At 42.5% G+C, this 11,630-nt stretch overlaps 1 protein-coding gene across 2 annotated transcripts in view; it reads left to right on the top strand.

The window, feature by feature from the left end:
* Positions 1-659: 659 nt before the first annotated feature.
* STXBP6 (syntaxin binding protein 6) overlaps positions 660-11,630 on the top strand; it is a 110,562-nt gene continuing 99,591 nt past the window's right edge. For both annotated transcript variants that reach the window (XM_051621267.1, XM_051621266.1), the window contains exon 1: positions 660-699. The gene's annotated coding sequence lies outside the window, so the exon portion shown is untranslated. The remainder of the gene's footprint in view (positions 700-11,630) is intronic.

Genomic DNA, 11,630 nt, shown 5'->3' with positions numbered 1-11,630 from the left:
TCTGTGATAAGGTGTAAACGTATTTCTGTTTCCCTCAGCACACTCAGTGCTGCCAAACTCACGAGAGAGCTTGAAAGGATGCTTTAGACATTCACGTTGGAGGTTTGGACCTCTAAACTCTTCTAACCCAGGCACCGGGCGCCTCCGCCCGCCCAGCGCCCGGTCCAGCGCAGCGGAGCTCCGGCCGCGGCTGAATCCCGCCTCCGCGGGGCCTCCCCCGGCCGCCGCCGCGGTGCGTGCACGTCCTCCGCTCCGGCGGAGAGGCGCTGCTGCCGCCGGTCCGGCTATGCGGCAGCCCCGCGGGTGCGGAAGCGGAGCCCAGCCGCGGTCAACAGCATTTGGGATTTCTTTGTTCCCTCCCCTCCAGCAATCCCGAACTCCCGTCCCAACGCGCTTATCTCCTCCTGCCTTCCAAAACCAGCTCCCGCCCCCGCTGCCACCGCTCACTCCCCGACCGACCTCCCCGCCGCCGGTTCGCGGGCGGCCCGGGACGGTGGCGGCGGTGGCCGGGGCGGGGGCGGGGGGCGGCCCGCCGGCAGCCCCGATTGGCGCAGCCGGCGCACGTGGGGCCGCCCTCACGCCTCGGCGCTGGCAGCGCGGCGGCCGCCGCCGCGGGGCACGGCGCGGTTCTCCACTCCGCGCATCGCCCGCGCCGCCGCGGCGAGGAGGGGAGCCGGGCCGAGCCGAGCCGGCGGGAAGGTAAGTGTGGGGGGCGGTAGCCCCCGCGTTGCAGGTCGCGGTCGCCGTGGGCGGGCGGGGGGGCTGTGCCCACCGGCTACCTCGGTGGTGGCGCCGCGCCCGCCCTCCCTCCCTCCCTCCCTCCCCGTTGGGGCTCACGGGGAGCCCGCGCGAGGAGTTCTCTGAGGAAGCCGGACAGCGAGTTAACGATTAACTCCACAGTGGCGTTCCGCCGCCTCGACCCCCACGCCGGGACCGCCGCGGGTGCCGGGCCGAGGCAGTCGGGTTTGTGCCCTCGAGGGGAGGTGGCTGTTCCCGGGCGGCCCGGCGAGGCGGGCGCTGCCGGACCCCGCGGAGCTCCGCGGCCGCGAAGCGCTGTCTGCCGGGCGGCTGGGGTGAGGCAGCGGCGCGCCTGGCTGCGCAGCCCGCCTTCCCTAGCCGTCGGAGCGGGGCGCGGGGTGGGTCCCGGCCCTGCAGCCACGCACCTCCCCGGCAGGAGGCTTTGCTCTGACGGCGGCCCGAAAGCCCGCGCGCTGCCTGGTGCCGTTGCTGCAGCCCGGCAGTGGTCGTGACCCCGTCGTTCCTCCTGGGGAGATTCTCCGGGTGGTGAGGAGCAGCACAAGCCCGGCCAGCTAACGTTAAGCGAATCTAGTGATCTTCTTCCAACACAAGGTTTTAGGAGTAACCTTGACAGTCCAGTGAAACGACCACCGCTGCCTTCCCTGCCTTCTGTTTGAACTGGGTTTGCTAGTGGAAAAGTAAAACTTGCAGCATCTGTCTTCTTTATCGTCTCGTGTTGCACTGATGTTGCTGAAGTCTGAAGGTCAAGGAAATATTTACCATTATTTAGAGAAATGTGTTACTCTTTTTTCATCTTACTTTGCCCTCTGTCAAGTGGAGGAGTTACAGTTTAGGTATTACATCACTTTGCAAATCCCTCTTTCTCTAAATAGAAGCTGTCTTTTAGGATGTCTTCAGCTTAGATGTTTTCCTTCTGTGAGTCAGAACTAGTGTTTCTGCTTTTCATTGCTTGAACAGGCTCCACAGACTCATGACACCTATCTTAAGAGTTTTAAGAGTTGTTGCTCATGTGATGGAGATCATCTGGCATCTCTTTGTCCTTAACCTTACTGAGGCAGTCAGGACCTTGGTCTTCTACTTCCTGAAGTACTGGAACATGGCCATATAGGATCTTGATTCTTTTTGTATTATGACATCTGTTCAAAGCTGCAGATCTAACTGCAGTTTTAAACTGCAAAAGGGTAGATTTAGAACAGATATTGTGAAAAATTCTTTACTGTGAAGCTGGTGAGACATAGAAGCAGGTTGCCCAGAGAAGCTATAAATACCCCCTCCTTGGAATTGTTCAGGGCCAGGTTGGATGGGGCTCTGAGCAACCTGGTCTAGTGGGAGGTGCCCCTGCTCATGGCAGGTGGGTTGAAACTATATGATCTTTAAGGTCCCTTCCAACCCAAAACATTCTGTGATTCTGTAACTGTAGAGGGGGTCTCTGACCTGCTGTCTGTTTTATAAGAGAGGAATAAGCAGAGAGCAGGGAAGTTGTACCTTGCTGGTGATACACTGAGTTAGCAAGTTACAGATTTCTTTTCCACATCTGTAGTTTCCAAGAACCCTTTAGCTCCTGAGTTTTTCTGTAAGTCTACTTAGCTATTTTAATGAAGCCTTAAAAACTCCAAGTGTGGTGATTTTGGTAGTAATGCACAAAAAATAAATACTTTTGGTAGTTTGTAAGTGTGAATAATCATTATGATGAGTTGTTTGGGATTTTTTTCCCCACCTTCTGTGAAATATAATTGTACAGTTTCTTGTCCCTAGGAAGAATGATCTCCTGTGGGGTTGGTGGTAGTCTGCTTGATAAATTACTTGAAAAAGGTCTCTTGCAGTGAAATGTTTTAGGGCCTTTCTGCCTGGGGGGGTACAGTTATGCTGTAGTCATGCCACACTAATTTCCCTTGTGTATACTCATGATTTTCTTTAAGAATATGCCCTAAAATTTGGATGGCACCTTAAAAGATGCACTAAGATAAATCAGTAAAATAAAAAATACTGTGACATTTTTACAGTGGAGTGAAAGCACTATTTTGGAAGTTAGCCCAATTGCCATTTGGTGATAGCTCCCCAGGTAAAGGAATTTCCAAGTGGAAACAGGTCTGTGAAGAGTTGTGCTATGGAAAGAAAGGGGTGTTTTACTCCTGTGCAAGAGTGTTTGCTGTGGGGACTGAATTTGCTGTTAACTTGCATGTGTTGATTTCTCATCTCCATTTAATTTATCTGAGTGTCCCTGTAGACATGATCTGCGTCTGAACATCTAGAGTCAGGGAAGCGTGACAGTAACAGTAACATGTGCTATAGAAGACCCAAAGTGAAATACTTGTTTTTTTCTTTCATGTGTGTATTCAGATCACCTCACCCTTGTGTGCATGTGGGATTTTTAGGCACCAAGGATAATATAAAAATAATCTATGTATAAAATACTTAGTATGAGGGTTCCCCCTCCTGCTGACTATTTCATTACACTACTTTAGGCTACTTATACTGGAAGTTTGCTTCTTAAATAAGATGAATAACCTTATGTGTTTCTACTGTGGTTAGTAGAATAAAGCATGCATTTTAGATAACTTAATAATACCTTTTTTAAAAAATGCATTTTTTTAAACTGTATGGGATAAGATGGCTTCTGTTTTATTATGAATAAGATTCTGTGAAATGCTGACCCTGGAAAATAGTAGCTGTTGTTCTGGTTGGGGGGGGGAAGGTATGCTGTCTAAATAGTGCATTTGTTCTTTCTCTCTTCTTCCTTTGTAACTTAATGTTTCTCTCCAGTGTACAGCTGGTAAGTTAACATTGCCAAGGTTGTACAGAAGTGTTTTAATCACAGTTTTGTAAGTCTGTGTTTGGATAACATGATGGTAAGACAAATTGATTCCTCCTGTTTTTAGCCAAACAGGAAAGTTACAGCTAATGTGTGTACAGAGACAAATCAAGCCCTTAAAGAGAACACTTAATTTGCTTAGTCCTTGATTGGCAGTCTCTAGTGATGTTGGGGATTTGAAAAATGGATGAACTAAAAAGCCTTGGCATTAATTTGCATTGTAGCCAGATACGCCAGCAAATTCATTAATACACTTTTGCATATGAGTGCAGCAGGCAGTGCTGTGTTACCTGTAGAGAAGCATGTTTAAAATTAGGCTTTTTGGTTTATTTCTTGTTGTTCTGAGTCAGGAGACACCGACTAGGGCAAATGTAGTATCTCATCAGTGCTAATAAATATCACCTGATTGTTTCTGATTGTTTTTTGTGTAGCATTCCTTGGTTACACAAATCTTTAATAGGGAACAGCTAAGCCAGTTGGGTATTTTATTTTGTCCAAGACAAATTTCTTAAATTGGAGAAGAGGAAAGAAAAATAGTAACAACAATTCAAAACAAGAAGTATGTTAACAAGATAAGAACTATCGGTTTTCCTCCCCAAATGATGTCATTGAACATTTAGACTGTGATGTGAAGGAAGGAGTTCTTGTTTTAGGGGTGTGGGAGGGACGTTGTCTCTTACTGCTTTTTTTGTTTTGTTTTGTTTTCCTCCTCTGTGAGTAAGCTGCTATCACAGAAATTAATAATGATTTCTCAGGAAGCAAATGCATTTCTGAGGCTGTGGATAGCAGAAATAAACTCATGAAATATACTGACTGGGTAATGGGGGGTGGAAAAAGAGACCAGACCATTTTACAAAATCATTGTATTCAAACACCTTCAAAACTGCCATTACCCTCTCTTGATCCTGAAAAATCTTTTTCTGGTAGTTCATTTTCTTTCTCTAGTATGTGTTTGCTGGAGGTCCAATGACTTGGCATGTGTTGTTCATTGTGACACTCTAGTGGTCATAGCTGAACATTAAGGTTGGGTTTTTTCCATGCAAAACTTAGGCATACATCCTCTGCTCCTGAGGTCTTTGATACAGACAACGCTGTGGAGCTTCTTTGTCATAAAATATACTAATTCCTTTGCAAATGGGATTGCATGACTGTAGGTTAGCTCATGTGTTCCTACTGTCCATTTAATAGTTTATCTTTGGCAGATAGTGTTGGGAAAGTATTCCTGGCTGTGCGTGAGTGCTGCAGGTTTGGGAAAAGTTTGGACTGTAATGTTCTTGGAAAGCTGGGGTTGTGTGCTTAATAAGATAGCACTTATATTGGATTTATGATACTTGGAAGACTTAGGTTTATATATGCGTGTGTTTTAATGTTGTTAGCTTCTGATGTTCGTGTGTAGATCACAGTGAGTTGTAATGCAATGAGAGTAGCACCAAGCGAAAAAATCTAGATACTTCTGATCTGTAATATTTTGATTTCCTTAATAAAACTTGAGTGTTATGGGTCTTTGAGATTGCTCAGCTGGGCAGAATTCTTACCAGTGGTTATGAACATGAGTTATCAAAAGTTTTGCTGTCATAAGCTATATGGATTAAAGTCCAGCACTGAAAGCTAAACTTATTACTTCCTGGTTCTAGTCTTGCTGTAGAGATGAGAGCAGTGCCAGCTCAAAGAGTGTCTTCTCTTCCCCTTCACCCCTGGACTATCTTGCATGTAAAACTTAAGATACCTTCCATTAATTTTCTTCTGTTGGAGACTGCAAGTGATTTTTAGGTCTGTTATGTTTCCAAGTAGCATAAAACTCAGGTGATGTAATTACAACCAGATCTGTTAATAATAGGGTAAATCCCAAGCTACATCTATCTGTATGAAACACTTCAGGAGTAGATACTTTGCAAAAGAAGTTTCAGGATAGGTTCAGTTTGTCTATATAAACCAATTCAGTTAAACCTGTATTGGTAATAAATAATGAACTTGTTTTATATTAGATTTCAGTAAAAGAAGTTTAACTTACTCCTACTCCAGTTAAACTGATCCAAAATAAAACTAATTAAATCATGAATAAAATTGTACTGCTGTGGAAACAATTCCTTTTGCTTGAAGCATCACCATAAGGTAAAATCTGTAATATAACTTTTATAAAATGTGTTGCTTGACTGCAATTCACCTGCAAAAAACATCTTAGGAATACTTATAATTTCTTCTTGGAATGGTGCTGGCCAAGAAGTTTGTTAGTTACGCACTTTGGTTTTGGTCTCCTTTTCACAGGCAATTCTGTGCTATGCATGCAGTGTGTCTTAGGAAATTCTGTCCTCTATCTTGCAATTACTTGCTCACATAACCAAAAGCTAATTCCCTAAGTTTGCTTACAGATTTTTCAGGTTTGTTGAAGTGCGAAGCTGGGAAGTGTTTCCATTCCATTTCTACCGTTCCTCTTGCTGGTGTGTTTTGGAGGAGTGGAAGAACAAACACTTGGCCATATGCAATCCACACTTGGAAACTCCCTCTTGGTATTTAATAGAAGTTCTAGGATGTTCACAAGCTTCCTCTTGAATTGTTTACCTTTGTGGGCTGTTATCAGAGCATATCAACTTTCTCTCTTTGTTTAAAGAGGCACTATGCTAGGGTCATCATAGTTATATATATATAAAAGTTAGTTATACAAAGAAAGAATATGATCAATTATTGATGGATTGGTATTACTCTGTTGGCGTGAGTTCCTGTTAGCTCATGTGTTTTCTTGAGCTTGTATGACAGCTTCCTGAAACTGTAATAAAAAGTGTCCAAATGTTCTGTTATGCCCAGAGGTTAGCAACTAGTCTATTAGCATCTTTGTTGACTTTCATAGTAAACACTTCAATTAATTTTGTGGACTGAGAATTTGTACACTGTAGGTTAATTAACAGCCCTACCCTCTAACAACATACACTTTTCTATTCTGTAGAACTTGGTGTTAGGTCATTAGCCATTCAGGCACTATGCATTGGAGAAGGGCTGAACACTCAGGGGTGTGCTCTGCTTGTGCCTGGAAATGCAAAGACTTCAGGCTCTCTGGTGGCCATCAGTTCCTTGCTGATAAGCAGCTACTGCAGCTGGGCTCTGTACCTGTGGTCTTTACCACTTTTCTTCACTGAATGCAAGTTACCAGATACAGAGACAAAGAAGTGTCAGGTGTCACTGTGTCTTCCCACAGAAGTACTTACATTCAGCTGTACTTGGGCTCATAAAGGCAGCAGGTTGTTGAAACACAGAATTCAAAACTTAATTTTGTAGTTTAAAAATCTATAGCTATGCAAAAATGGTTGCATGAAGAAAGGAGTCTGACTTAAAAATACAAAAAAACCCACAACAAATAACAAACCAATAAGATTACAGAACCACAAAACAGATGAGGTTGGGTGGGATCTCTGGATGTCCCTTTTGCAGATCTATCATATCTGTCTCTTTAGAAGAAAAACTATGTTAAGATTAGTTTTTGATTGTTTGTTTTGGAGACTTAGGAGGGCAAATGGTCCTAGTAAATTCAGATGTTCACTAGTTAAAACAGAATATCTAACTTAGGAGATATAATTTGGTTCTTTTCCCTTTGTTTTATAAGCAGACATTTGAGTGAGGTTAGGGAGGCATTCACAGGTGGAATAGGATGCTTGTTTTCTAGACCTGAAATTTTCCTAACTTTTTAGTGGCTTTTTTATGAGCCATCTTTCAGTATTCTATTGGCATCTTTCAGAAACATGTATGTTATTCCCTGCTTTTTCCCTGTGGCTTCTGACCTTACTGCTTTGCTCTCTGTGGTGGGTTGACCCTTGCTGGATGCCAGGTACCCATCAAAGCTGCTCTATCAATCTCCTCCTCAGCTGGATAGAGGAGACAAAATACAGTGCAAGGCTTGTGGGTCAAGATAAGGACAGGGACAGATCCCTCACCAGGTACTATCATGGGCAAAACAGACTTGACTTGGGAAAATTGGTTTAATCAAATCAGAGTAGGGTAGTGAGAAATAAAAACTAAATCTTAAAACACCTTCCCCCACACTTCCCTTCATCCTAGGCTCAGCTTTTTTTTCCAATTTTTCCACCTTTTCCCCTTCAGTGGTGCAGGTGGACAGGGAGTGGGGGTTGCTTCAGTTCATCGCACATTGTTCCTGCTTCTATCCTTCCTCCTTAGGGGAAGGACTCGCACACTTTCTCTGCTCCAGTGTGGGGTCCTTCCTACAGGAGGCAGTTCTCCACAGACTTCTCCAGCCTGAGTCCTTCCCATGGGCTGCAGTTTTTCATTAACTGCTCCACTGTGGGTCCCTTTCACAGGTTGCAGTCCTCCAGGAGCAGACTGCTCCAGTGTGGGTCCCTCATGAGGTTACAAGTTCTGCCAGCAAACTTGCTCCTGTGTGGGGTCCTCTCTCTGCTGGTCTACAGGTCCTGCCAGGAGCTTGCTGGATCACAGGCGTATCATGGATCACAACCTTCTTTGGGAATCCACCTGCTCCGGTGTGGGGTTCTCCACAGGCTGTGGGTGGATAACTACTCCGTTGTCGATCTCCATGTCTTGATCAGTGCGGAAGTTCAGTTTCAGTATAAATGTACTTCCTGTATGTTGTTTGCAGAAGGATTATTCTTGACTGGTTTTAATAAAACTTCAATTCAGGAGAATTGAAATAATATGTCAATTGTTCATTTAATGTTTCAAATACATTTGCAGCTGGTCAGAAGTGACTGTCAGAGGAGCAAGGAATGATTCACCAGCATATGAAGTGCTGGATACTTCCCACATTTTTGGTAATGTAGTAAGACATGTATGTGAAGAATGCAACCAAGACTGAATATTTACATGTTTTTAATAGCTTTTCTTCCTGACAAACTAGTTTGACTATGTTAGCAGACTGAAGTTGCTTTAAGGTAGGGTATTCAGATCACTTGCAATTTACTAGAGCCTGAAATACAGAAATTTATGATTGAAGTGTGGTTTTTGGACATTCAGAGTTAATTCAAAGGAGTTTGAAGCACTGAGAACATGAACTGGAGCTTTGCAGTGTTTCACAAAGTAGTAATGGCATTATTTTAGTAAGCACTATTAAAAAGCATGAACAGAAATAACTTCTATATGAGTTGGGAATGAGACAATGCAATGCTATGACTGTACCACGTTAGGTGGTGTGAGCTGTGTCGGTTGGATTACATCCCATTTATGCATCTTAGCACACCACTGTCCTTGTGTGCCCCAATTTACCAAGGTTATGCTGAGCTGTGGATGGTTCTTGTCCCCAGATCAGCGATCAGTTGCATGGGGGTGTCACTTCAAAAAGCTTTGTGAAGGGAAGAGAACTCACTGATCTGTGAAGATTCTCAGTATGAAGTTGGAATCTGTAACTTTTTTTAATGCTTTGATGGGATCTTAAATATGACATTTGAAATCTTAAAAGTGAAACCTGTGTGTCCAATGTGACATTTTAACTCAAAGCCCTGATCTAACAGAAGATTAATATGCCAGCACTTAAAGGAGTAAGAAACCGAAATGTCTGGTACCTTGATTAAGAAACCTAGTAGATGTAAGAAATATGTAAGGAACCTTCACATCTTCAGAAGAATTGCATAGAAGACAACTAGTTTCAGGTTCTGTTCAGTTACTAAACAGTGTTTCAATTCAGACAACAAGTAGTATGCAGTTAAAATAATTTAGACTCTGGTAGCTTTTAATTTTTTTTTGTCTTTTAAAGTCATGCATCTTAACCTCCTAGAAAGAAAGCTTCAAAGAAAACCTTTGTCAGCTAAGAAATTCCTTGGTTCTATTTGCTTTTTTCCATAAAAGAAAAAGGTGTATGTATGTGTATATAGATATTATATATGTGTACACACAAATGCATATTGGACTCAGTAATTTAATGTAAAATAAACATGCTCTTTTAGTTGTGGTGGTAATTCTTCTGTTAGAGATAGTAATGTTTTGGAGTGGGAGAGTAAGAGCTTATAAGAGCCTTGTAAACTATTTTGTAATGATTCCAGATGTCTGTGGATCCAATCCTACTTCTGGTTACTTGTGTATAAACCTTCTAATTAATTCTTACAGAAATAACTGCTTATGCATGAATGTGCCTGTTTGAGCTGAGATAGGGCTTGAACCTGTTGTCCTTAGAATGCAATAACCATGCTTCTGCCTTGCTGTGATGAGGGTGATAGGAACTGGTTTGCAACTCTGCTTCTCTTCCCTGCCACTAGTTTATTAGGGAGCTGACTCGTTTTTCTGGATGTTAGGGTAAATAAAACTTGTATTCTCCAGTGGTATCGGACACTTCTTAATGTCATGTTTGTCCTCTGTGGAAGCTGGTAAAGCAGTGTATAGTCAAGGTGTTGAAATAGCTTGTTACTAGGTGCTCGTTTCAAACAGTAATAGCTCATGTCTTCAATTGATGTATCTGAAACCTTGCAGTAACTTTAATATTGGTTGTTTTTGTGTGTGAAAGTACTCTTGTTATTCATTCAAAAGCTGTACAATTTGGGATTTCTTGTATGTATTCCATTTCATTACTGGGCAAAGTACAGGAATGGGTTGTCTTTGCCAATAACCCAGGTACCACTTTGAACTATAAGTGAGGCTTCCTTACAGCCCCTGCTCAAGTGATTGGGCTGAGGAATACAGCTGGGCCACCCTGTGGCAGTGACCTGGGGTTCAGCAGCATCTGGCACCTGAGGTTCTACAAGCACTTACCAGATGCTGGGCTCTCCCATACATCCGTGAACTGGGTGTGGTGAGCGCTCATTTTCCACTGAAGCAGATGACCTTAAGTGAGTTGTTTAAGGTTATGTTGTACTTCCATGGTAAAACTGTGATGATAATTCATCCTTCTATTTCCAGTTTTGTAGATTGCTAGTATATCAGACTTTATTTTAATTTTGTAAGCAATTCAATAAAAGAAAGGATCAGGAGAGTGGAACCCAAACTGTGATATAATGCATTGCAATAAGCTGTTCTGAATAAAGTATTCTGACAATGGAAAAGAGATATTATAGGACTTTTGAAAAGTACAGAAGTCCCCCTATAAACATGTCTGAGATGTGAGAAAGTGAAACTTCAGTGCTGTTGAAACATGGAGAGGTGCGATCTGTAGCCTTCTTAACACCAAAGTGTGGAAGTTGCTAGAGGTGTTTAACTAATAAATGAACCAGTAGCACCAGTTCAGCTGTCCTCCCCAGATAAGGATTATTCCCATGATCGGATCTCAGCTCTGTGTTACTCTGTCTAATCTCACTCTTTATATTTTCTATCTTTATAATATTTTGTGTATTCTTTTAGCTTTTCTCATAATTTCTAATCTCTAAATCCTTTGTATTTTCTAATAATCAGGCTACCCTCTTTCAAACCTCATGTAGTGGTCTCCTGGGACTTCTTAAGGGGCTTAGTAAGTGTGTATTTTCTTACCATGCCTCACCATAAGCATCAACCTGCATCTTTGGAGAAAAAAAAAATGACTAGAGATTGATTTCCTCTATCAACAGGTTAGTTCTCCCCTTTCCTCATTATCTTGTTTGCTTACCTAAGTAATCAGTGTTTTTTAACTTTTCTTGAAAACGAGTTAAGAAACAACATTTCTTTTCTAGCTTTCATTTCTTTCTACTTTCAGTTTTTCTTCCCTTTCACAAAGTTTCTTCTATCATTCTCATGACAGTTCCATACTTTAAATGAAACAATGAAGTTACTGATAAGGGATCAATTGTTTCTTGAATGCCACTATGGTATGTTCTGGGTTTTTCCAGCTATGTTGTTATACTCTGTGACAGAAGGATGTGAAATACTTCGCACACATTGAGTAAATAATAACTACTAGGAGTAAATGTTTTTAAATTAGCAGAGCTGTATAACTTGCTCCAGAAAATCCTAAAACAAAAAGTTGGAAAAAGTAAGGATAGAATAAGGGGTTGAATGGAGGGAGGGCCCCTGGAATTAGGTAATTAAATGGTCTCTCCTTATGCTGTAGTGAAGGAAAAGAAGTCAATGCCATGCCAGTGCTGAAAGGAGAAAACAGGAATGAATGGTCATTAAAAATAAGGAAAAGATGAGTTTGAGGTGA

This window comes from Apus apus, chromosome 5 (genome assembly GCF_020740795.1).
Source record: "Apus apus isolate bApuApu2 chromosome 5, bApuApu2.pri.cur, whole genome shotgun sequence".
In the NCBI taxonomy this organism is placed as follows: domain Eukaryota; kingdom Metazoa; phylum Chordata; class Aves; order Apodiformes; family Apodidae; genus Apus; species Apus apus.
Note: the sequence above shows the minus strand (reverse complement) of the source record. Positions and strands in the feature narration are given on the sequence as shown.